This window comes from Bos taurus, chromosome 15 (genome assembly GCF_002263795.3).
Source record: "Bos taurus isolate L1 Dominette 01449 registration number 42190680 breed Hereford chromosome 15, ARS-UCD2.0, whole genome shotgun sequence".
Taxonomy (NCBI): domain Eukaryota; kingdom Metazoa; phylum Chordata; class Mammalia; order Artiodactyla; family Bovidae; genus Bos; species Bos taurus.
In genome coordinates, this window is record NC_037342.1 from 21,036,652 (window position 1) to 21,060,386 (window position 23,735).

Here is a 23,735-nt window from a genome sequence, read left to right on the forward strand (position 1 = left end):
CTTTCACTTTAGACCCTAGGTATGTCTATAGAAAATTTCATCCCCAAATATCAGAAAATTCTTTTCAAATGCACATGGATAATTCTCCAGAATAGATCACATGTTACACAGCAAAACAAGTTTCAACAAATTTAAGAAGACTGAAATAATATCAAGCAACACTTCTGTGCATGGAGAAAGTGAAAGTGAAGTCACTCAGTCATTGCCCGCCAGGCTCTTCCTCCATCCATGGGATTTTCCAGGCAAGAAAACTGTACAGGGTTGCCATTTTATTCTCCAGGGGATCTGCCTGACCTAGAGATCGAACTCAGGTCTCCCACATTGCGGGCAGACTCTTTACCCTCTGAGCTGCCAGAGAATCTCTTTGAAACTAGAAATTAATTACAAGAAGAAAACTGAAAAAAAAAAAAAAAAAAACAAAAAACCTCATACATGTGTAGACTAAACAAGTTGCTACTAAACAGTCAGTAGGTCAACAAAGAAATGAAATAGGAAATAAAAAATACCTTGAAACAAATTAAATGAAAGCACAATAATCCCAAATGAATACGTGGAAGTTGCTCAGTTGTGTCCGACTCTTTGCAACCACATGGACTATAGAGTCCATGGGATTCTCCAGGCCAGAATACTGGGGTGGGTAGCCATTCCCTTCTCCAAGGGATTTTCCCAACAAAGGGATCAAACCCAGGTCTCCCGCATTGCAGGCAGATTCTTTACCAACTGAGCCACGGGGAAGCCCAAAACTGGAGAATGTGGGCAAATCCAAAATGAATGGAACCCAGCAAAAGCAGTTCTAAGAGATAAGTCCTTAGTAAGACAGTCTTACCTCGAGAAGCAAAAAAAATCTCAAATAAACATTCTAACTTTACACCAAAAGGAACTAAATAAACAGCAAATTCCAAAGTTAATAGGCAGAAGAAAACAATAAATATCAGAAAAATAAAATAACAAAGATAAGAAATAAAATAAGGACTAAAAAATTAGAAAAGATCAGTGAAGCTAAGATCTAGTTCTTTGAACAGATAAACAAAATTGATAAACCTTTAGCTAGATCCTTGAAGAAAAAGAGAGGGCTCAAATAAATAAACACAAATGAAAGACCACACGTAACAACCAACATCACAGAAATACAAAGGATCATGAGAGATCACTATAAATGCTTACATTCCAACAAACTAGACAATATAGAAGTGGATAAATTCCTAGAAACACACAACCTTCCAAGACTGATTTGTAAAGAAATAGAAAATCTGAATAGATAGATTGCTACCAATGAACTTAAAACATTAACAATAATAATAATAAAACAAACTCCTGATAAATTCCAGGCAAGAGTACTGGAGTGGGTTGCCATTTCCTTCGCCAGAGTATCTTTCCGATCCAGGGATCGAACCCAGGTCTTCCGCATTGTAAGCAAGACGTTTTACCGTCTGAGCCACCAGGGAAGTATACAGGACCATATGGCATCACAGTTGAATTCTAAAAAAAAAATGAATTTTAAAAATCACTTAAGAAAGAGGTAATACCTATCCTTCTGAAATTATTTCAAAAAATTATGAGGAGAAATAAATGCTTCTGAACTCATTTAAACGGGTCAGCATTATCCTGATAGCAAACTCAGACAAAGATACTACAAAAAAAGAGAAAATCACAGGCCAATATACCTGATGAACATACATGCAATTATCCTCAACAAAATATTAGCAAACCTAATTCAACAGTACATTATAAGAGTCACACACCATGATAGGGTGGATTTACTCATGGATGCAAGAATGGTTCTATGTCTGAAAAATCAGTATGACACTCCACATTAATAAAACAAAGGATAATAATCATATAATCATCCCAACAGATACAAAAAAAGCATTTGATACAATCTGACATCCATTTATAATAAAAACTCCCAAAGTTTTAGAGCAGCAAGAAAGGAATAACTAATATGTAAGCAACTAGCCTTATGACTATCAGTGGAGTTTTCAGCAGAAACATATTAATTATACATGATAAACCCACAGCTACCATCATACTCAGTGGTGAAAAACCGAAAGTTTTTCTTCAAAGATAAGGAATAAGATGAGGATAACCAGTTTCACTGCAGCTGCTGCTAAGTCGCTTCAGTCGTGTCCGACTCTGTGCGACCCCATAGATGGCAGCCCACCAGGCTCCCCTGTCCCTGGGATTCTCCAAGCAAGAACACTGGAGTTGGTTTCCATTTCCTTCTCCAATACATGAAAGTGAAAAGTGAAAGTGAAGTTGCTCAGTTGTGTCTGACTCTAGCGACCCCATGGACTGCAGCCTACCAGGTTGCTCTGTCCATGGGATTTTCCAGGCAAGAGTAATGGAGTGGGGTGTCATTGCCTTCTGGACCAGTTTCACTACTTTCACTCAAAATAGTACTGGATGTCCTAGCTACGTAAAATGGCAAGAAATAGAACTAAAAAGCATTCAATTTGAAAAAGAAGAAGTGAAATTGTCACTATTGGTAGATACTGTGATACTGTATATTGAAATCCATGAAGACTACCAAAAGCAATTAAAACTAATAAGTGAATTCAATACAGTTTCAGGATACAAAATTAATATACAAAAATTGGTTGTGTTTCTATATACTAGTAACAAGATATCGTAAAGGGAAATTAAGAAAACAATTCTGTTTACAATTGCATCAAAAAGAATAAAACACCAGGAATAAATTTAACCAAGAAGGTAAAAGACCTGTACTCTGAAAACTATAAGCTATTGCTGAAAGAAACTGAAGATGATAAAAATAATTGGAAAGATATTCTGTTTTCATGAATTGGAAGAATGTTAAAATGTCCATATTACCCAAAGTAATCTACAGATGCAATGTAAAAACATCAATGGCACTTTTCACAGAACTACAACAAATGATCCTAAAATTTGTGTGGAACCACAATAGATCCCACAAAACAATAGCAGCCAAAACAGTCTTGAGAAAGAACAAAGTTAAAGATATCATATACCCTGATTTCAAACTATTCTACAAAGCTATAATAATCAAAACTGTATAACACTGGCACAAAATCAGACATAGATAAATGCAACAAATAGACAGCCCAGAAATTAACCTATGCATGTATGGCCAATTAAACTTTGACTAAGGAGGCAAGAATATACACTGAAGAAGGGTAGACTCTTTGATAAACAGTGTTGGGGAAACTGGACAGACACATGCAAAAGAATGACACTGGACCACTATGTTACATTATACACAAAAATAAATTCAAAATGAATTAAAGACTTGAGTGTAACACCTGAAACCATAAAAGACCTAGAAGAAAACATAAGCAGTAAGCTCTCTGACATCTCTAAGTGTTGCTTTTCTGAATTTTTTGCCTCATGAGGCAAGGATAGCAAAAGCAAAAATAAATAAGTGGGACTACATTGAACTAAAATACATTTGTACAGTGAAGGAAACCACTAAAAAAAAAAAAATGAAAAAGGTAACCTATTGAATGAGAGAAGATATTTGCAAATCATATATATGATAAAGGATTAACATCTAAAATGTGTAAAGAACTTAGATTATTTAATATAAAGAGTTCTACCAGAATCAATTTAAAAATGGGCAAAGAACCTGAATACACATTTTTCCAAAAAAGATGCACAGTTGGTCAATGAATACATGAAAAGTTGCTCAATATCACTAATAATCAGGAAAATGCAAATTAAAACCATAATGAGATATCACCACATACCTGGCAGAAAGGCAGTTATCAGAAAGACAACAAATACAAAGTGTCTGGGAGGATGTGGAGAAAATGGGACCCTTTGGTTCCCCAACACTGTTGGTGGGAATATAAGTTGGTATAGATGTTATGCATAGAAAACAGTAAGGGGTTTCCTCAAAAAATTAAAAATAGAAAAACCATATAATCCAGCAATTCGACTTCTCAGCATTTAGTTAAAGAAAATGAAAACACTAATTATAAAAGAGTATGCACTCCTATGTTCATGGCAGCATTATTTACAATAGCTAAGATGTGGAAGCAACCTAAGGGTCCACCAATAGATGAATGGATAATGAATATGTTACACACACACATATGAATATTATACAGCTTTTGGAAAATGAAATTTTGCTGTTCTCAACAACATGGGTAGACCTAGAGTGTATTAGGCTAAATGAAATGTCAGACACAGAAAGACAATTACCTTCTTTCGCTTATATATAGAATCTAAAAACCAAAACAAATGCACTTAGAAATAGACTCATAGATACAGAAAATAACCTAGTGGCTGCTGAAGGAGAAGGTGTTTGGTGGTGGGCAAAATAGGTTAAAGGGATTAAAAGGTATGAAAACGTTAGTTGCTCAGTCACGCCCGACTCTTTGCAACCCATGGACTGTAGCACTCCAACTCCTCTGCCCATGGAATTCTCCAAGCAAGAATACTGGAGTGGGTAGCCATTCACTTCTCCAGGGAATCTCCCCAACCCAGCAACCGAACTTAGGACTTCTGCACTTCAGGCAGATTCTTTTACAAGTTCAGTTCAGTCACTCATTGGTGTCCGACTCTTTGTGATCCCATGAACCGCAGCGTGCCAGGCCTCCCTGTCCCATCACCAACTCCCCGAGTCCACCCAAACCTATGTCCATTGAGTCAGTGATGCCATCCAACCATCTTATCCTCTATCGTCCCCTTCAACTCCTGCCCTCAATCTTTCCCAGAATCAGGGTCTTTTCAAATGAGTCAACTCTTCGCATCAGGTGAAAAAGTACTGGAATTTCAGCTTCAAAATCAGTCCTTCCAATGAACACCCAGGACTGATCTCCTTTAGGATGGACTGGTGGGATCTCCTTGCAGTCCAAGGGACTCTCAAGAATCTTCTCCAACACCACAGTTCAAAAGCATCAATTCTTTGGCACTCAGCTTTCTTTATAGTCCAACTCTCACATCCATACATGACCACTGGAAAAACCATAGCCTTGACTAGATGGACCTTTGTTGGCAAAGTATGTCTCTGCTTTTTAATATGCTGTTTAGGTTGGTCATAACTTTCCTTCTAAGGAGTAAGTGTCTTTTAATTTCATGGCTGCAGTCACCATCTGCAGTGATTTTGGAGCCCAGAAAAGTAAAGTTAGCCACTGTTTCCACTATTTCCCCATCTACTTGCCATGAAGTGATGGGACCAGATGCCATGATCTTAGTTTTCTGAATGTTGAGCTTTAAGCCAACTTTTTCATTCTCCTCTTTCACTTTCATCAAGACGCTCTTTAGTTCCTCTTCACTTTCTGCCATAAGGGTGGTGTCATCTGCATATCTGAGGTTATTTATTTCTCCTGGCAATCTTGGTTCCAGCTTGTGTTTCATCCAGCCCAGTGTTTCTCATGATGTACTCTGCATATAAGTTAAATAAGCAGGGTGACAATATACAGCCTTGACGTACTCCTTTTCCTATTTGGAACCAGTCTGTTGTTCCATGTCCAGTTCTAACTGTTGCTTCCTGACCTGCATATAGGTTTCTCAAAAGGCAGGTCAGGTGGTCTGGTATTTCCATCTCTTTCAGAATTTTCCACAGTTTCTTGTAATCCACACAGTCAAAGGCTTTGGCATAGTCAATAAAGCAGAAATAGATGTTTTTCTGGAACTCTCTTGCTTTTTCAATGATCCAGCGGATGTTGGCAATTTGATCTCTGGTTCCTCTGCCTTTTCTAAAACCAGCTTGAACATCAGGAAGTTCACAGTTCGCATATTGCTGAAGCCTGGCTTGGAGAATTTTAAGCATCACTTTACTACCGTGTGAGATGAGTGTAATTGTGTGGTAGTTTGAGCATTCTTTGGCATTGCTTTTCTTTGGGATTGGAATGAAAACTGACCTTTTCCAGTCCTGTGGTCACTGCTGAGTTTTCCAAATTTGCTGGCATATTGAGTGCAGAACTTTAATAGCATCATCTTTCAGGATTTGAAATAGCTCAACTGGAATTCCATCACCTCCACTAGCTTTGTTCAGAGTGATGCTTTCTAAGGCCCACTTGACTTCACATTCCAGGATGTCTGGCTCTAGGCGAGTGATCACACCATCATGATTATCTGGGTCATGAAGATCTTTTTTGGACAGTTCTTCTGTGTATTCTTGCCACCTCTTCTTAATATCTTCTGCTTCTGGTAGGTCCATACCATTTCTGTCCTTTATTGAGCCCATCTTTGCATGAAATGTTCCCTTGGTATCTCTAATTTTCTTGAAGAGATCTCTAGTCTTTCCCATTCTATTGTTTTCCTCTATTTCTTTGCATTGATCACTGAGGAAGGCTTTCTTATCTCTTCTTGCTATTCTTTGGAACTCTGCATTCAAATGGGTATATCTTTCCTTTTCTCCTTTGCTTTTCATTTTCCTTCTTTTCACAGCTATTTGTAAGGCCTCCCCAGACAGGCATTTTGCTTTTTGGCATTTCTTTTTCTTGGGGATGGTCTTGATCCCTGTCTCCTGTATAATGTCACAAACCTCCGTCCATAGTTCTTCAGGCACTCTGTCTATCAGATGTAGTCCCTTATATCTATTTCTTCCTTCCACTGTATAGTCATAAGGGATTTGTTTTAGGTAGTACCTGAATGGTCTAGTGGTTTTCCCTACTTTCTTCAATTTCAGTCTGAATTTGGCAATTAGGAGTTCATGATCTGAGCCACAGTCAGCTCCTGCTCTTGTTTTTGCTGACTGTATAGAGCTTCTTCATCTTTGGCTGTAAAGAATATAATCAATCTGATTTCAGTGTCGACCATCTGGTGATGTCCATTTGTAGAGTCTTCTCTTGTGTTGTTGGAAAAGGGTGTTTGCTTTTACAAGGGAAACCCTTAACTTTCAGTTATAAAATAAATAGGTCATGGGGTATAATTTACAGCACAGGGAATACAGTTAATAATGTTTTCATAACTCTAAATGGTGACAGATGAAGTTCATAGCAGAAGGGCCCATCTTCAAAAATAAGTTTATAAAAGGCTAGCCTCCTAGCAAAAAAATCACCTGGTTTAGAAAGGAACCTCTACAGCTATACTCCACTTTATGTGTGTATGTGTGGGGGTGGGGTGGGGAGGTGCTCTATTGTGTCTGACTCTTTGCGACCCCATGGCCTGTAGCCTGCCAGGCTCCTTTGTCCATGGAACTTTCTAGGCAAGAACACCAGAGTGGATTAGCATTTCCTTCTCCAGGGGGTCTTCCTTAACCAGGATTGAAACAGAGTCTCTTGTGTCTCCTGCATTGGCAGGGGAATTCTTTACCACCACGCCACCTGGGAAGCCACATATTCTACCTTGCAAACAAGTAAATATGACTGGGGCTGTCTGTGTCCAGAATATCCTTGTCTCTTGAGGAACACATAATTAGAGGACATTCAGGGTATGAGGAAACCACCAGAGACAGTGGATCTTGCATTGGCCGGGGGCTAGTCACAGAGGGGTGCTGTCATGTCACATGCCCCTATATTGAAGGGTCAGGAACCTCAAGGAGAGGAGGAGAGGGCTACCCTGCATGAGATGTGACCTGTACCTTCCCCAAGAGTGTACTGAGGGGTTAAATAACTTCCCTTCCCACCCTGCCAGTGTGTACTCCAATAGCTGAACACAGCAGCAAGAGGATAAGAGTGTTCTTTAGTGTGATCCTTGCTGATATGTCTTCCTGGACACAGATAAGGGTGGGGAGTTGATTTGGAGGGACAACAGCAAGCCACCCATTGCAGGAGAAAGTAGGGGAAGTTTTATCCTGGCCCCTTTCTTCTTTACAACTTGCTTCTCTTCCCTGAAATCCAGTTCCTGCTAGTTCCCAAAACTAGGACTTGGTATTGTATAGAAGGAAAAGCAAGGGCAGCAAAATTCTGAGATCCAATCCTCAGTGATCAAATCTCTGAGACCTTTATGATGTAAGGGACTGAACTCTGTATCTGAGATCTTTGCAAAAAGCACAGGTCTGGAGCCAGACTCTTCAAGTTCAAATCTTGCCTCTGCAAATATGATTCTGTGCCTCTTCATTTATCAATCAGTTCCTTTGAGAAGAGAGCATTTGAAGTGTTAGCAATTTCTCTCTATAAATGAGGCTTACCTTATCTATTTCTTAGTGCTGTTATGAGACTTAAACAAGATAAAATATATGAAACATATAAAGCTAAGATTATAAAGCATGGTACCACACTGCCAATGTCACAGGCTTCTACTTTTCCTTTTCTTTCTCCCTATCTCCTTCCTTCTTTCATGTCATTCAGTCAATGATTGTCCTGGGCACTAAGAAGCCAGTGAGAAACAAATACATATGATCATTGTGAGCCTGTAACTCACACCCAGTATGGACTTCCAGATGATAAGCAAACAACTGAATCAATGAGCAAGGTAATGTCAAGGGGCGACAGATGCTCTAACCCAGCATCTGGGTTAGAGAGTGATAGTGGGCATTTGGGAGGGTGAACTACTTAGTGTGGTCAGGGAGGTCTTCTGGAGGGGGAATTTGAGCAGAGATGTCAGTGACAAGAAATATTCTGCATGGGAAGATGGGGAGCGAGGGGGATGCAGTGGAAGGACCTAGGCTGAGGGAATAGAAGTATGTGAAATCTAACATAGGAGAGAGCTAGGTGTATTCAAGGGACTGGGAGAAGAGGCAAGAGTTTCGAGCCTGGTATGGAATGAGGCTGGAGAAATGGAAGGAGTTGCAATTGTAGTGTGCAAAGTAAAAGCATGTCAGGACCTGAATCTGTTCTTTAGTCTTGTTTAGACTGTCAAGATGAGTATGAAGATTAAGAAGGTACAGGAAGGCTTCTAGCAATGTACTGAGATGAGAGCCATCCCTGAGAGATAAGATAGTAAAGGAAATGTTGCCAAAGAAGAGGTCATTAGAGCTGCGACTTGAAAAGGAGCGGATGACACTTGCAAAAAGCAGGAGGTGGGGCATTCTCAGCAGGAGGTGAGGAGCGTTTGGACACAGCAGAAGGAACACATAGAAAGATTTTGGAAAATGGAAATTATCTGATCATTAGCACTGAGGGTAGGGACTTGGAGTTGATTCTCAGACCCAGGGAGCAGATTTCCAGGGCTACTTCTAAGAGCCAGCCCTCACCCAGTCTTCCAGTGCATGTGCCTTTGGTGTAATGGTTGTCAAGTTTGGCTGAGATCTTCGGCTCTGGGACAGAGTCCAGTTGTGTGCCGACTGGGTCTCTTGCATTTCACTTGATCTCTCAGTTGATCCTCAGAATAGGCCAGTCACCATTCAGAAAAGGATAGATCATCATACTCTCAAACAGATAAATTAGCTGGTCTCACATAGTGGAAAGAGCTTGGGATTTGAACCTAGTTCTTTTGCCTTTATTTAGCTTTTTGAACTCTTACCATTTAATATCTCCAAGTCACAGTTACCTCATTTGTAAAATGGAGACAACATCTCCTACTCCCCAGGACAGTTGGAAGAATTCAATAACATGATGCATGAAAAACTATATTTACATTCGCCCTGTCCCCACCCTTCTGTTACCATTTGTAGTCTATAAGTAGATTCTGAAGCTTTTTGGATATCCTGTGATTGTCAGTCAGAGGGGCAGCATCACAGAATGCATCTGAGGAGCAGGTTTCCTCGGGATCATTCCTGGCCAGCAAAATAAGCTCTTCAGTCCAATATCCTTCCTGTAGGTCAGATACCCAAAAGCAGGTTGCTTGCTCTCCAAGGCAACTGCAGATGCTTATGTCAACAGAAGGGAGAGCGTCAGACATTTGAAAATAGAAAACAAGGTCAAAAAGCTCCATTTGGCTAGTGGATACTTCTCTTACAAACATTTTTACCTCCAAATGTAGAATTGTCTCATTTTCATAAACTCTGGTTCAGATGCTGTCTGGGCAACCAGGCTATGTGCCCCCAAGAACCTATAGAATGATAAAACCTGTGATCTTTGTGAAGCAAATATCCCATGCCTTTAGAGGAAATATTTTTAGTCTCTTATTCTCAATTTGAATATTTGAGTGGATTTCTCACTGCACAAAATGTTTCATTCCAACTCCAGCTCAGTGGGTCTCTAAGGTGAAAGTGTTCATGATTAATTTTGTTCATAAACACACTGAAAAAAGAAAAAAGGTCCCTGATGTACATCAGCACTTTAAATGCTGTGACTTTGATTCAATTTAATTACTTCCTCCCCATAGTTTTCAGTTGAAAGGCTTCAAATCAAGAGTTGCTGCTCATAAATGTAATTACTTTCCCTGGTAAATGAGAATGAGTTCAGAAATGAAGGGCCTTGCAGGTGCAGGCATCATGAAGGGAGAGAGTGAGGAGCAAACAGAGCATCCAGAGCCCTGGCTTGGAGGTCTGGTCCTGTGACTGCTAATTTGCTAAACTCTTTCTCAACACCACCATCTCTTTTTTATAAAAAAATATAGTTATATATGACTGTACACAGAAGAACTGTACAAAAATGATCTTAATGACCCAGATAAACATGATGGTGTGATCACTCTGATCACTCACCTAGAGCCAGACATCCTGGAGTGTGAAGTCAAGTGGACCTTAGAAAGCATCACTATGAACAAAGCTAGTGGTGGTGATGGAATTCTAGCTGAGCTATTTCAAATTCTATAAGATGATGCTGTTAAAGTGCTGTACACAATATGCCAGCAAATATGGAGAACTCAGCAGTGGCTACAGGAATGGAAAAGGTCAATTTTCATGCCAACCCCAAAGGAAGGCAATGCCAAATAGTGTTCAAACTACCTCACAATTGCATTCATCTCGTGTGCTAGCAAAATAATGCTCAAAATGCTCCAAGCTAGGATTCAGCAATATGTGAACTGAGAACCTCCAGACGTTCAAGCTGGATTTAAAAAAGGCAGAGGAACTAGAGATAAAATTGCCAACATCTGTTGGATCATAGAAAAATCAGGATAATTCCAAAAAAACATTTATTTCTGCTTCATTGACTATGCTAAAGCCTTTGGTTGGATCACAACAAGCTGTGGAAAATACTTAAAGAGATGGGAATACCAGACCACCTTACCTGCCTCCTAAGATATCTGTATGCAGGTCAAGAAGCAACAGTTAGAACCGGAAATGGAACAACAGACTGGTTCCAAATTGGGAAAGGAGTACATCAAAGCTGTATATTGTCACCTTGCTTATTTAATTTATATGCAGAGTACATCATGCGAAATGCTGGACCAGATGAAGCACAAGCTGGAATCAAGATTGCAGGGAGAAATATCAATAACCTCAGATATACAGATGACATCACCCTTATAGTAGAAAGCAAAGAGGAACTAAAGAGCTTCTTGATGAAAGTGAAAGAGGAGAGTGAAAAAAACTGGCTTAAAACTCAGCATTCAAAAAATGAAGATCATGGCATCTGGTCCCATCACTTCATGGCAAATAGATGGGAAACAGTGGAAACAGGGAAAGACTTTATTTTCTTGGGCTCCAAAATCACTGCAGATGGTGACTGTAGCCATGAAATTAAAAGACGCTTGCTCCTTGGAAGAAAAGCTGTGACCAACCTAAACAGCATATTAAAAAGCAGAGACATTATTTTGCTGTCAATGGTCAGTCTAGTCAAATTATGTTTTTTCCAGTAGTCATGTATGGATGCAAGATTTGGAGCATAAAGAAAGCTGAGTACTGAATAATTGATACTTTTGAACAGTGATGTTGGAGGAGACTTTTTTTTTTTTTAATTTGATTTTATTTTTAAACTTTACAATATTGTATTAGTTTTGCCAAATATCGAAATGAATCCGCCACAGGTATACCCGTGTTCCCCATCCTGAACCCTCCTCCCTCCTCCCTCCCCTACCCTCCCTCTGGGTCGTCCCAGTGCACCAGCCCCAAGCATCCAAAATGGCAAATGAAGCAACGGACAAACAACTAATCTCAAAAATATACAAGCAACTCCTACAGCTCAACTCCAGAAAAATAAATGACCCAATCAAAAAATGGAGAAGACTCTTGAGAGTCCCTTGGACACAAGGAGATCAAACCAATCAATCGTAAAGGAAATCGGTCCTGAATATTCATTGGAAGGACTGATGCTGAAGCTGAAACTCCAATACTTGGGCCACCTGATGCAAAGAACTGACTCATTGGAGAAGACTCTGATGCTGGAAAAGATTGAGGGTAGGAGGAGAAGGGAATAACAGAGGATGAAATGGTGGATGACATCATCGACTCAATGGACATGAGTTTGAGCAAGCTCTGGTAGATGGTGACTGATAGGGAAGCCTGGTGTACTGTAGTCCGTGGGGTCACAGAGAGTCAGACATGACTCAGCAACTGAACTGAACTGATGGGTATATACACACACAAGTGCATACACACCGGGGGCAATGTTGCCTAATGGAATGAAGTTGGTTTTGAAATCAGATGGATATGGCTTTGAATGTTAGCTCCTCCACTTTAGGGGCCTCCTTTTCCCCCTTCTTTACTCTTTTGTTTCAGTCAGAAATATTCATGGTATGTTTGGCTGGGTATACTGTGAGTAAACAAACTGATGTGGGAAAAATAGGACAGATGACCTATAAAATATTTTCTAGCCCTGATCAGTTATGTTATACAATTGTGGCAACCATATTCAGAGGTTGTCATTCTTACCCAGGACCCTAAACCTGGCAGAGTTCTGGTATGTGGAAAGGAGAAGGTGATCTTGTATATTCTCTACTTATTGACTGTGACCTTGGGCAACAGAATGAATGTCCCTGAGCTGTCCCTTCCCACAGTGAATCAATGTCCACTTTTCGAGCCACCTCTCAGAACTGTTGTAAGGATCTGAAATTTAAAAAATGTGAATGCAGAACAACTCAGCTAAAAAGATCACTCCAGAGAAACTGAGATGTTGAGTGTTCAGGTGGGAGTGTGAAGTTAGGGCTGGGGTGGAGGTGAGTTCATGAGTATGTGAAGCAAAGAAGCAAACGCCACACCACCGTACTTTCTGTGGCCTTCAGAGCACTGTCCAGTCTGAGTGCCTGCTTGGCCCAGTGCAGAGCAGGCTCAGCCCTGTATTTCTGTGCACAGGCAAGGGGCTAGGCACATCGGTTCAGGGGAGACTGCACGACCAAACCATCTTTGCACCCTGACAACCACACAGAACTGAAAATTCACAGTGACTCCCTCACAAGGATGCGAGTTGTCCATGTCGTCCACAAATATCAGGGACCCCCACAGTCTGTCCTCAGGGCCAGTTATTTTTAGACTTCTGCCTGCACTTGAGATCAGGTTACTAAATACCGAAGGCACCCTGTGGGTGAAAATCTCACCAGATCTAGGAGAAATGTGAAGTATGTTTGCAAAGAGAAATAGGTTCTCATTCCTTCCAAACTTTCCCCATCTTTTCTACTGTCTAAGAGGAGCTCTCTGCAATGTATGTTAGTCTTTGGATTAATAAAGGGAACTGTGTTTCCTTTGGGTGAGCTATAAGATTATGTGTATACTTATAAGAAGGAATAGAGTTCTCCTCTACTTATTCTCTTCGGTCTGGATGACCAGAATTTTAGACAGGCTTGAGAGCATTCCCCAAGGTAGCACTGAGACCTAAATGTCTTTGTTCACAGAGAACTTCTCTGCTCGCTCTGGAGACTGAGGTGTTCATTGTAGGAGATGATGAGTGCTTTGTGTTCTCTGATCCATCTGTCTACCCCACTGTTGAGCACTTCCCTTAGTCAAAATCTACTGCAAAGGGGAAGGTTCATAGCAATACAGGCTTACCTCAAGAAACAAGAAAAAAGTCAAATAAATAACCTAATTCTACACCTAAAGCAACTAGAAAAGGAAAAAGTGAAGAACCCCAGGGTTAGAATAGGGAAAGAAATCTTAAAAATTAGGGCAGAAATAAATGCAAAAGAAACAAAAGAGACCTTAGCAAAAATCAACAAAGCCAAAAGCTGGTTCTTGGAGAAGATAAATAAAATTGACAAACCATTAGCCAGACTCATCAAGAAACAAAGGGAGTAGAATCAAATCAACAAAATTAGAAATGAAAATGGAGAGATCACAACAGACAACACACAAATACAAAGGATCATAAGAGACTACTATCAGCAACTATATGCCAATAAAATGGACAACTTGGAAGAAATGGACAAATTCTTAGAAAAGTATAACTTTCCAAAATTTAACCAGGAAGAAATAGGAAATCTTAACAGACTCATCACAAGCATGGAAATCGAAACTGTAATCAGAAATCTTCCAAAAAAACAAAAGCCCAGGACCAGATGGCTTCACAGCTGAATTCTACCAAAAATTTAGAGAAGAGCTGACACCTATCCTACTCAAACTCTTCCAGAAAATTGCAGAGGAAGGTAAACTTCCAAACTCATTTTATGAGGCCACCATCACCCTAATACCAAAACCTGACAAAGATGCCACCAAAAAAGAAAACTACAGGCCAATATCACCGATGAACATAGATGCAAAAATCCTTAACAAAATTCTAGCAAACAGAATCCAACAACAAATCAAAAAGATGATACATCATAACCAAGTGGGCTTTATCCCAGGGATGCAAGGATTCTTCAATATTCACAAATCAATCAATGTGATATACCACATTAACAAATTGAAAGATAAAAACAATGTGATTATCTAATAGATGCAGAGAAAGCCTTTGACAAAATTCAACATCCATTTATGATAAAAAAAAAACCCTCCAGAAAGCAGGCATAGAAGAAATATACCTCAATATCATAAAAGCCATATATGATAAACCCACAGCAAACATTATCCTCAATGGTGAAAAATTGAAAGCATTTTCCCTAAAGTCAGGAACAAGACAAGGATGCCCACTCTCACCACTACTATTCAACATAGTTTTGGAAGTTTTAGCCACAGCAATCAGAGCAGAAAAAGAAATAAAGGAAATCCAGATTGGAAAAGAAGAAGTAAAACTCTCACTGTTTGCAGATGATGTTATCCTCTACATAGAAAACCCTAGACACCACCAGAAAATTACTAGAGCTAATCATTGAATAGAGTAAAGTTTCAGGATATAAAATTAACACACAGAAATCTCTTGCATTCCTATACACTAACAATGAGAAAACAGAAAGAGAAATTAAGGAAAAAATTCCATTCACCATTGCAATGAAAAGAGTAAAATACTTAGGAATATATCTACCTAAAGAAACTAAAGGCCTATATATAGAAAACTATAAAACACTGATGAAAGTAATCAAAGAGGACACAAATAGATGGAGAAATATACCATGTTCATGGATCAGAAGAATCAATATAGTGAATATGAGTGTACTACCCAAAACAATCTATCGATTCAATGCAATCCATATAAAGCTACCAATGGTATTTTTCAGAGAAACAGAACACATAATTCCACAGTTTGTCTGGAAATACAAAAAACCTCGAATAGCCAAAGCAATCTTGAGAAAGAAGAATGGAACTGGAGGAATCAACCTGCCTGACTTCAGGCTCTACTACAAAGCCACCGTCATCAAGACAGTATGATATTGGCACAAAGATAGAAATGTAGATCAATGGAACAAAACAGGAAGCCCAGAGATAAATCTACTCACCTATGGACACGTTATCTTTGACAAAGGAGGCAAGAATACACAATGGAGAAAAGACAATCTCTTTAACAAGTGGTGCTGGGAAAACTGGTCAAACACCTGTAAAATAATGAAACTAGAACACTTTCTAACACCATTCACAAAAATAAACTCAAAATGGATTAAAGATCTAAAAATGAGAACAGAAACTATAAAACTCATAGAGGAAAACATAGGCAAAACACTCTCCGACATAAATCACAGCAGAATCCTCTATGACCCACTTCCCAGAGTAATGGAAATAAAAGCAAAAATAAACAAATGTGACCTAATTAAACTTACAAGCTTTTACACAACGAAGGAAACTATAAGGAAGGTGAAATGACAGCCTTCAGAATGAGAGAAAATAATAGCAAACGAAGCAATGGACAAAGAATTAATCTCAAAAACACGAGCAACTCCAGCAGCTCAACTCCAGAAAAATAAACCACCCAATCAAAAAATGGGCAAATAACTAAACAGACATTTCTCCAAAGAAGACATACAAATGGCTAACAAACACATGAAAAGATGCTCAACATCACTCATTATCAGAGAAATGCAAATCAAAACCATAATGAGGTACCATCTCATGCCGGTCAGAATGGCTGCTATCAAAAAAAATCTACAAACAATAAATGCTGGAGAGGGTGGAGAGAAAAAGGAACACTCTTACACTGTTGGTGGGAATGCAAACTAGTACAGCCACTATGGAGAACAGTGTGAAGATTCAAAAAACTGGAAATAGAACTGCCATACGACCCAGGAATCCCACTGCTGGGCATACACACTGAGGAAACCAGAACTGAGAGAGACACCCCATGTTCATCACAACACTGTTTATTATAGCCAGGACATGCAGGCAACCTAAATGTCCATCAGCAGACAAATGGATAAGAAAGCTGTGGTACATATACACTATGGAATATTACTCAGCTATTAAAAAGAACACATTTGAATCAGTTCTAATGAGGTGGATGAAACTGGAGCCTATTATACAGAGTGATGTAAGTTGGAAAGAAAAACACCAATGCAGTTTATTAACACATATATATGGAATTTAGAAAGATGGTAATGATAACCCAGTATGTGGTACAGTGAAAGAGACACAGATGTATAGAACAGTCTGTTGGACTCTGTGGGGAGGGCAAGGGTGGGATGATCTGAGAGAATAGCAATGAAACATGTATATTATCATATATGAAATAGATCAACAGTCCAGGATTGATGCATGAGACAGGGTGCTCAGGGCTGGTCCACTGGGATGACCCAGAGGGATGGGATGGGGAGGGAGATGGGAGGAGGGTTCAGGATGGGAAACACACATACACCCATGGCTAATTCATGTCAATGTATGGCAAAAACCACTACAATATTGTAAAATAATTAGCCTCCAATTAAAATAAATAAATTTTAAAAACTTGAAAAAAAATCTCTTCTTTCATCAGGGTGGAGACTGGATGGCAAGAATGAAAAAACAAGTGTGGACCATCCTCTAATTGTCATCTATAAACATTATCATCAGGGCAGACACCATTGGTTATCTACTCAGGCTGTGGTCCCCGTTTCTTCTTTGTAGGCAGATTCCTGATTTTGTCCTTATATCCACTTTCTTCATGGTAGCCATGTGCCCAGAGAAGGATAACTCCTGTGTTGGTGAAGCTGATTATGATTTTCCATTTTTCCTGTCAGCAATTGATTTATGTATGATATATAACCCAGTTCTGGCTGATAAGATAAGGGTGGGGTTACTCCTGGAAACGATTTTAATTGTTCTTCTGTTGGAACCTGTAAAGTCTGCACAAGCTCTCTGGAACTGTAGCAGCCATCTTGTGACCATTGAGAGACTGGCCCAGGGGCAAAAGTGATATGCTAAGGATGGCAGAATGGAAAGCTGAAACAAACTTGAATTCATAGGGATGCAAATAAGCCCCTGAAATACCCTACCCTGAAGCCATACTACCTTGGGATTTCTTGATTTTTAAAGCCAGGCAAGTGAGAGTTGCTTTTCATTGGCAGCCAAAAGAATTGGACTTATGCAAAAATTTGCACTAAGACAGGTTTTACATAACAACAAAGAGAAGGGGAATATGGGATCCATTATCCAGACTGGCTGGGCCAAATGCAGTATGCTAGATGCATTAGATGGTGGGACTTGATTGGATCATGGCACAGGGCAACAAAAGAATGGATTAATTTATCAGCTGTCATTTTTTCTGAAACCGAGTGCTCATTGAAGACAAGGTTTCAGAAAACCAAGTGACAGTTACCATACAACTTTATAGAAAACTTGAAAAAATCAAATTTTATAAGCTAGGATGATTGCTTCTATTTCAGCTATACAACTTAAAGAGATAGAATGTCAAGTTCAAATTTCTAATTCAGGGACAGGCTGAAAATTATGATTTATCTAGGTCTAATTATCTATTGTTGAAAGGCTAAAACCGAACACAAATTTGATTCTTTAGATTGCCAAATTACAAGATCATTGATATCATTGATGTTCTGGGTCTCTTATGTGAAAGTGAAGGCATGCATCAACAAGAGGTAAGCTCTCAACAAAAATAGAAATCTATGGGAAGAGTTGGATGATGAGTTAGTCTGGTTCTCCAGCAAAATATAGATAGATAGATGCGTGCAAGAGCACTAAGTTGCTTCAGTTATGTCTGACTCTTTGTGACCCTATGGACTGTAGCCCACCAGGCTCTCTGTCCATGGGATTCTCCAGAGAAGAATACTGGAATGGGTTGCCATGCCCTCCTCCAGGGTATCTTCTCAACCCAGGGATTGAACACATGTCCTTTATGTCTCCTGTATGGGCAGGAGAGTTATTTATCACCAGTGTCACCTGGGAAGCCCATAGATATACATAGATAGATATAGATAGAAGTAGAGAGAGACACACACACACACACACAGAGCACGAAAGATTAATTTATTATAAGGAATTGGCTTACATGATTATGGAAGCTGAGGAGTCTAAAATCTGCAGTCAGCAAGCTGGAGGCCCAGGAGAGTCAATGTTTTTTAAGTTCTAGTCTTACTGACGGAGAAGGCAATGGCACCCCACTCCAGTACTCTTGCCTGGAAAATCCCATGGACGGAGGAGCCTGGTGGGCTGCAGTCCATGGGGTCGCTAAGAGTCAGACACGACTGAGCGACTTCACTTTCACTTTTCACTTTCACGAATTGGAGAAGGAAATGGCAACCCACTCCAGTGTTCTTGCCTGGAGAATCCCAGGGACGGTGGAGCCTGATGGGCTGCTGTCTATGGGGTCGCACAGAGTCGGACACGACTGAAGCGACTTAGCAGCAGAAGCAGTCTTACTGAGGCAGGAAAAGGCCAAAGTTCCAGCTCAAACACAGGCATAGAGAGTGAAGTCTCCCATACTGAGCCTTTTTATTCTATTCAGGCCTTCAGCAGATTAGATGAGGCCCATCCATATTAGGCAGGGCAATCTGCTTTACTCAGTCTACCAATTCACACTTTAATGTCATCCAGAAACAGTCACAGACACACTAAAGAATAATGTCTGATCAAATGACTGGGCACCCCATGACCCAGTCAAGTTGACACATGATGTTCACCTATAATCTATAATGACAATGCAGAGTCCTCTAAGTCTTCAATTTCCCCTGACCCTTGCTTGCTCTGAAAAGCAGTCCTTTTCCCTCTTTGATGAAGCTGTTTTCTCTACTATAGGCTTTACAATAACCCAGCAAGGAGCCAACTCTCCTCTTTCCCAATCACACAAATGTCTCCATTCCCTGCCAGGTTTTATATTAAGAATCATATCCCAGAATGTGTATTGTGAGCCAATTGCAAAGTTAAACCCAGGAGGAGATTATTTCAACACCAACTGGAATTGTAAGAACTTGCTAATTATTTCAGCAAAATTTAGTAAAGATCAATTTGAAGGGAATCTGAACATCTAGGATCAAGGAAAGAGGAGCAGACTTCTAAGTGAGACTAAATTTGTTAATATGCATGAACCAACCAGAACGTCTGAACTCAGTATGTTGGCTCAATGTACTCTATCACTATTCTATTTGCATAGTGATATAAATCCTAGACATGACAGTGGCCCATGCTACATGAAAATAAGTTGCCAGAAGTTCCTTGTTACATGGGGAAGAAGAAATTCAAAGACTGAGGAGACAGCAATCTTAGAATGGATTTATCCAGAAAGCCTCACAATTCTATACTCTAACTGTATGACCCTCACTTCACCAGGCATTGGACATTGATTAGGGGGCATCTGCAAAGGCAATGGCACCCCACTCCAGTACTCTTGCCTGGAAAATCCCATGGATGGAGGAGCCTGGTAGGCTGAAGTCCATGGGGTTGCTGAGAGTCAGACACAACTGAGTGACTTCACTTTCACTTTTCACTTTCATGCATTGGAGAAGGAAATGGCAACCCACTCTAGTGTTCTTGCCTGGGGAATCCCAGGGACAGGGGATCCTAGTGGGCTGCCATCTATGTGGTCGCACAGAGTCGGACACGACTGACGCAACTTAGCAGCAGCAGCAGCAGCAGCAGCATCTTTTGAAGTGATTTGGGAGACACAAATCTTTTAAAGATGGTGTAGTGACTATTCTCTGTAGGCCAAGGATGGTGACTTCTATTTTCCCTGTGATGTTTGAAACAAAGTTATATACTGAATCTTAAGTAGGAAGAAATCCCTCTAAGCAGTTTAGAGGGATTAGGAACTGAGGTGGTCTCTGTGGGAAAAGAGGAAGAGGGCTGATTAGAAATATGTAGAATATTAAAATTGTTAGAAGTAATGTACCAACATTGGGAGCCTGGTTGATCTTAGAAAACATTACACGGTAGGGGCAGCATTTCACTTGGTGTGTGTCCGTGTGTGTGTGTGCATGTGTGTGTGCTTTCCTGGTAGTGGCCACTACTAGGTGAGAAAGAGAGTAGTTAGAGCTATCTATGGTTGAGATTTTTCTAAATATGTATATTTGTATAAGAAAGTGACAAAGGGATAAAGGAGCTGATGGCATTAAAAGAATTCAGTCTTGATTTATGGGAAATAGGCTAGACTAGGAGGAGAGAAAATGGGAGATGGTAGTAAGAAGGAAGTAGAAGAAAGAAAGCATTATATATCTTGATGAGGCTGGAAACTGAAAATCAGATAAGAAAATAGAATGGCAGAGACTGGCTAGCTATTTACCAAATGCATTCATTCTTTCTGCTGGACCACAGGTAGATTTTTTCCTATCTTTATTATGAACATGTATGAGTTCTGGACAGTGGACTGTGGGTAGAAGTATTGAACTCTAATCCTAGACCTGACTCACGAAAATTCCCACATGTCATCTGCCATGCACTTTCCCTTCTTTGTCAGTCTCTGATGTCACCTGGTGAAAATGGTGAAGGCATGAGATAAAAGGAAACTGTATCTTTAAATAGTTGGTTGAATGAGAGCTGCCCATGAATTAGGAACACACACCTTGACTCTAACAGGGTAAGGAATAAACATATTGTGGTAAAACACTGATATTTTGTGTTTTATCTGTTACAACAACTAGTGTTTCATAATTAATATAGTTTTTTTTTTTAATAGAGGGAAAATTGTAATTAGGCTATACCAGAGGAGACACAGCTCCTGTTGATAACAAGGTCCAGAGAGTAGTCATGTAGCTAAAGTGGAGGAGATAAATGTTATTAGTAGGAAGAGATCAAAAACCTCAGAAGTCAGTATGTTGGATGTCAACATAGATATTAAAATCATCAAAGATGATGAGAAGTGTAGACCATGAATCAGAATAATCTGATAGCAGCCAGCACTTATTGGATGCCCAACATTTTGCCTTCACTTATAACCACCAAATGTGGTAGGTGTTACTATTAGCCTCTTTCACAAACAAGGAACTTTAGCCTTAAAGAGGCTAAGTAACTTGCACAAGGTTTCTCAGTTTGAACTTGAACTCAAACTATTTGAATTCAAAGTCTATATTCTTAAGTACAACATGAAAGTTTAACTGTACAACATGGATTTAAACTTTAAAACTGCATCTATGTCATAAGCCAAGATGTTTCAAAATTTAAGAGCAAAAATCTCTGAGTTAAATATTGTTGTCAATAATCTTAAACAATTTGAATATATTAATTTCTTTACATTAATAACTATGTTGGTGCAGACCCTACAGTCTAAGACATAAGACTGTCTGATAGCTGCCTCTGTGGTTTTTTGAAGTCTCCTCAGTATTTTACTAAAGACTCTTCATTGGATATCTTTGAATAACCATGTCATCTAGTCATCTGAGCCTCACTACAGTAAGGAGTGAACAGCATCAGAGAGACAAAATGACTTACACCAAGCATTGATCAACAAAGTTGAGTCTCTGATCCCAGCTCTGTACTTTTTTTCTGTGTGAGTTACACCTTAAGTTTCCGTTTTGTAATCTATACAATTTTTATTAAAATGAAAACATATTCAGAAAACCAATATGTACAATGGATAAAACAATTCTGATATTATTCTCTATATTTCTTTGTATGCCCATGATATTTCATAACAAAGCTCGGATGACCACAGTGAGAGGGTTGCACCCTTCCTCCTATAGCAGGCCTAGACATCCCTCACCCCCCAAATGCCCCAGAGTTCTGCAGTGCACAGCTAGCAATAAATGTAGTTTTATGTTTTCTAGAGACAAGTGCAAAGAGAGAAACATAACTTTTTAATGAGTAACAGACCAATGCAGTAAAACCAAACTATGATCAAAAGAAGCACATTAGAAGGCTATTCTGAATATTCTGAATACTAATACTTTAGAAATATACATATACAAACATATGCACATAAATAAATAAACATATATTGTATTTAGATGAATATTTATTTTTAAGCCCAGAAATTATATTCTAATGTGTTTATTACATAGAAACTATTTTATGTGCATTACAAAAATGTCAAAAACATCATTATTCTCAATAACTCCTAAAAGGAAATTGCTCACATATCTACCACTTGTAGAATGGATAAACAAATAGCTGCACTTTGATACATGAATATAATATACAGCAAAGAAAATGAACAAGCTTCAGCTATAGTCAGAAACATGAATGAATATTATATAATATTGAACAAAAAAGGAAAGGCAAGAAATAATTAATATGTTGTGATTCTACATATATATACACACACACACAGATTAAAAACTATATTGCTGAGAAATGCATATTCATGTTTAAAACTATAAAGGAAAGCCAGGAAGCAATTACAATAAAAGTTAGAATAACAATAACCATCCAGAGAACAGAAAGAGGACAGAAAAGGCAGGAAGGAATTGTGGGGTTCCCTGATGGCTCAGGTGGTAAAGAATACACCTACAGTGCAGGAGAGCCAAGTTCGATCCCTGGGTGGGGAAGAATTCCAAGGACAGAAGAACCTGGCAGGCTACAGTCCATGGGGTCCCAAAAGGTGGGACACAACTGGACGACTAACACTTTCACTTTCTTTTTTACCAGGATAGGGCTTCACAAGTCTATTCATCTGTCAAACTGTACTGTATTATGCACTTTTCAGTACATTATACTCCCCAGTTAAAAATTTGGGGGAAGCACATAAACACAGACTCACACACTCCCCTTTCTGCCCACCACTGATCTAAAGAAGAGAAATCTTTGGTGGATTTTCCTAGAGAAGACAGTGTGTAATGAATATCAAATACTCATCAATATCATCTTCATATTAAACACAGCGTGTTTTTCCTTGAGGCTACTTCTTATACCAGTTCTATTGGCTTTACACCAAAGTATACTCTAGTGGCTTGTTTGATTTAAGATAAAATTTCATAGAACCTGGAGACAGGGAGCTACAAGATTAATCCTTCAGAGGAATTATCTCTCTTACATGAGCTTTTGAAAGATTTCCTGACAGTGATTTCAGGATGAGATCTCCTGATAAATTTCTGGGGTGGGCCAGTTCTCAAGTACCAGGCATGAGAGAATATTAGTCCCCTCTTGTGAAAATGAACCATCCTATTAATAATAAAACATCTGCCAGAATGGAAGGCCATTTCCAGTTTTGATTGAAGAGAACTGAGAAAGGACATGCAACTAGAGTCAGAATTTCATTCAGAAAGTCATTTTGAGTCTGCTGCAATTCTTGGGAAAATGGAAAGTTAAGACTCCTCAATTCTTTACTATAAAGCAAGGCTATGGTTATTGGACTTCCCAGGTGGCCCAGTGGTAAAGAATCTGCCTGCCA